Here is a 4,448-nt window from a genome sequence, read left to right on the forward strand (position 1 = left end):
GATAAACCGATATGTGGCACCATCTAGTGTACCTAAATTCATCTAGAAAATTTCATAAAAATGACCCAGAAAACGGGGCTAACTCGGTAACCCGTGGGCCGATTTTAACGAAACTTGATTTATTCTATTTCTCTTCTCATTTCAAATATGGCGGTATTGTGCGCCGTTTTTGCTGTATTTAATTACAGACAAGCAAACACACAAACAATCTCAGAGTTTTAGTAGTATATAGATAAAAAAATATTCTAATAGTAGAAATGAGCGACCCTAAATTTCTACAAACCTTCCAACCTCCACACTTTAATTACTGATATTAAACAGTACTAAAAGCTCTTACCTTAATAGTTCCTTATCTTGAAAAATGTTTTGAAAAATTTGTTCAAGCATATACATATTTGCAAAGCAATTTATCCCCTTTCTTAGCCCATTAAAGCATTTATGGAATCTGTGTAATAAGTCGACTTTCAGACCGTCTAACTGATTAAATATGTCTTATATGTATACTGTTTATACAATAAAACGTGTTTTTCTTACACAGACCGTACAAATAAACATTGTCGCGGGCTGTTTTATTTTCATTGTTTGTATTGCTGTTTAGCCACAGAGAGGATTAATGTCACGCGATGAGCGCGTTGCTTAACGTCTACAATTTTCACCAACGATTCAGAACATTTTGATCAGTATAAGACGCCAGTGAGGCTTAGAGTGCGTGCTTTTTAATTTTTATGTGTGTTAGTAAATTAAATTTGGTAGTGAGATAATATTTTATTGAATTTGTTAATCAGTTAGTTCGGTTTTGAAATATTAAATCTGTGTTCTCGGCGAACAACAATAGAAAACGTTAACAAGTAAATATAAAAAGTATTCAATAATGTAATATACTTTCCATACTAATTACTGTATTGCAGTGACAGAATGGGATTAAAAATCGGTCCTGGCATGTGAAGCACACCGGCTCAAGTTCAAGCTATAGACTGTATGCCAAATTATTTTCTGTACTTAATTTATATGTGTTTTTCGAGCGTAAGTGTTTAATAAAAAAACTACCTGTAAATAGTTAAACATACTATATTTATATTCACCTATTTTAGTTATTTTATAGTATGTAGGCCTATCTGTATCAGACAATTAATTAGGCTATTCAACTTCAATATATGAAGTCTCGTTTAAGGACGAGGCTTCGTGTGATTTAGCAACACAGCGATATCATAAATAATACATAGAAATAAGATCAAATGAAAATAAATAAAAACAAGGAGTGGATAGAGTGTCTGTTACTGATTTCATTTGCTGTTTTATTTATTTTTTCACGACGACCGACCCCCTCTGCCAGATGACTAGTCCTGGCATTCTTTGTATTCTCGTTTTTAATCAGCCATGTCTCGAGAGAAACAAAGTTCCCGAGTTCGAGGATTTTCAAAAACGGAAGATCTGAAGCAACATCTCAAATAGAAACATTTCAACCTGCAGTCAGTTTTGAAGTGACATGCATAGAAGGAAACTTCTTCTTTAGGCCTTGTTCCAGTAAACAATAAACAGTACCAGTCTAAGTAATCAAAACATCCCCTTCCTTGTATTTCCGGGGTAAAGGTGTATTCCTTCTACCGTCATTTTGTTTTAACTACGATATTATTCACTCAGTATAATTAGCATATTACTTCCTACATTTCACCACTTGTACGAAACCTGCATGACCACGCCCTCAGCCTCCATAACAGTATGTCCAAATGTGGCCGTCAAGTATAATACACACACACACGCATATATATATATATTTACACACCCAACACTTGTCGACCAAATACGAGCACAAACCTACTACAGGTAAAAATGTTTCAAGTGATCGTTATGAGAGAAACGGGTTTTAGATTCGATACATAAAGCACTTAATATATTTTCCTTACCATAGAAGGTCTTGTTTTAGAAGTTCCCTAAAACACTTAGTATAATTAACAAACAACGCAGAGTTTCTACTGAGAGGTTTGTTGTAAAGCGCAAAGCTACACAAAGGATTGTGCTCTGCCCACTTCGGGTATCGAAACCCGATTTTAGCGTTATAAGCCCACAGCTTTACCACTGAGAGGACTGGAAAGTAAACGTCTCTGGAATTTGGATAAGTATTACATCAGGTTTATTGAAGGTAGTGACAGTCCAAGATTTTACAGGGGTTTTATAATATTCCTGGTCAGATAGTTATAAACTTTACTCGACGGTCACACCACATATTATCAAGTTAATTATAATTCTAAGAACCCATGGCTAAAAGCAAAGGAGAATTTGTCATATTTACTCAAAGTTAACGCCACTAGATATCAGGTTACTTATGATCTTTATTGAATGTTAACGCTACCTGTTGTTAGGTTAATAATGATCTTTATTCAATGTTCACCCCACCTGCTGTCAGTTTTGTTATGACCTTTAACGGATATTAATGCCACCTGACGTCTAGTCAGTTATGATACAGATCCAATGTTAACGCAATCTGATGTGGGTTATGATTTTTACCAATGTTCGCGCCACCCGTTGCCAGGTTAGTTATGACCTTTAACAGATATCAATGCCACCTGATGTCAAGTCAGTTATGGTCTATAACCGATGTTAATGCCCCCTGATGTCAAGTTAGTTGACTGATATTTTCAACCTGATCAGCGCATTGTGTACACGTGAGCTAAACGGCCAAATCAAATAATCACCTTTGGAGGTCCTAATTTTGAAATACTGACCTCAGGTAAAGGCAGACAGTCGGCAGAACAAGGGCTTTGGTTCGAATAATAGAATTGACTATTGCTCTTATAATGCGGAGTGTTTTTAGCGGCATACAAGTGCGAACCTTAGAGCTTCCGATACGCAGCCCGGCGCGCTAAGCACTAGGCTATATCCTACCAAAATAATAAGAAACAAACAAGCAAAACAACTCGCAAGCACCAAGTTATTAAGTTACACCTTTTTAGTTAACGTTTATGGATGAAAACACTTCGTCACGAATTATTTCAAGATGAAAGTTGTTGCATGGTTAATTGCTTCGTTGCACTCTTCATAACACACACACAAGTCTGTCGTCCTCCTTCCACTTCTAATGTACCGAAATTACATAGATATTAAAAGTCGTTATAAATAATCGCTAAATCTAAATTTTATGTACAGTTTACCTGCGATCAGTGTATACGTTTAAATAAGGTGACTTGTTTATATGCCACTTTTTACCACTCTTTCAGACGTTCTTCATAACCTTTCTTCTGTACAGAGCGTGATCACAAGTAAATAGACACCACCTTTTCAGTAAAAATTAAATTTTTCAGTCATATTCACATGAATTGATATATTTATAATTTAATTAATATCTAGTAGATCTTCCTTTCGCTTCGTGGAGTTCGTTGATCCTTTGGGGCATCGTGAGAATCATCTCGTCAATTTTAGATTGTGGGATTTTCGCCCACTCTTGCTTCAAAACTTGGAGTAGATCGCTCTTGGAAGTTGGTTTTTTGTTGTTTCTTGACTTGCCGGTCGAGTATGGCCCAGAAGTTTTCGATGGGGTTCATGTCAGGAGATTGGCTTGGCACTTTTGAGTGTTTCTAGCAGTGTGACACGGTGCTCTATCTTATTAGAACAACGTTGTGTTCTTGTCCACGAAACCAGAGGAATAAAGTGGCAAGAGTCCTTCCTCCAATATTTCGACGTTTTTGCAAAATTTATGCTGCCAATGCACTCCACTACGCTCGATTTCCCACCAACCCAAACAGCTCCCTAAGCCATCACGCTGAAACCACCATGCTTCACAGTTGGCTGCAATCTGTTGAGCTAAAACTCTTGGTGAGGCATTCTCCAGGCCCATATCCTTCCACTGTCCGAAAATTGAGCGAATCTTGATTCGCCTGAGAAAAATATGGTCATCCAAAAGTCCAGAGGCTTGGTAATAACATCACTTGCCCACTTCTTTCCTCTGACTATGTTGGCATGTCTGAAAAAGGGCTTCGGTCTAGCTGCTCTGCAACGATAACCCAATCTGTGGAGAATCCGTTGAACAGATTTCGGGCTCATCTCACCAACTTTCTCCACTTCTGCAGTCGTTAATCTGGGAACCATTTCGTTGCTCCTCTTGACAGCCCTTTTTGTCCTCTCCGATGGACCAGGACGACCCGGATGCTACTCAGTTGTTTCCTTGCCGTGTTTCCTGAACTGCACGATGATTATGTTGACTGTCGAAAGCGGGATTCCCAAATTCTGCGAAATTTGCCGCTGACTTATTCCACCATCTGCTTGACTAACTATCCTTCCTCTAACAAAATTTGTCAATTCGAGTGGCATGTTGTAGCACAAGATAATTATTATGCAGACCATTTTCATTTATATAGTGCTCTGTGAACACAAATTAATTAGCATAAATTAGTTAAATGACAAAAAATTAGGTGTCTATTTACTTATGACCACTCAGTGTACACGCTCTTCCT

Source organism: Limulus polyphemus, unplaced genomic scaffold (genome assembly GCF_000517525.1).
Source record: "Limulus polyphemus unplaced genomic scaffold, Limulus_polyphemus-2.1.2 Scaffold847, whole genome shotgun sequence".
NCBI lineage: Eukaryota > Metazoa > Arthropoda > Merostomata > Xiphosura > Limulidae > Limulus > Limulus polyphemus.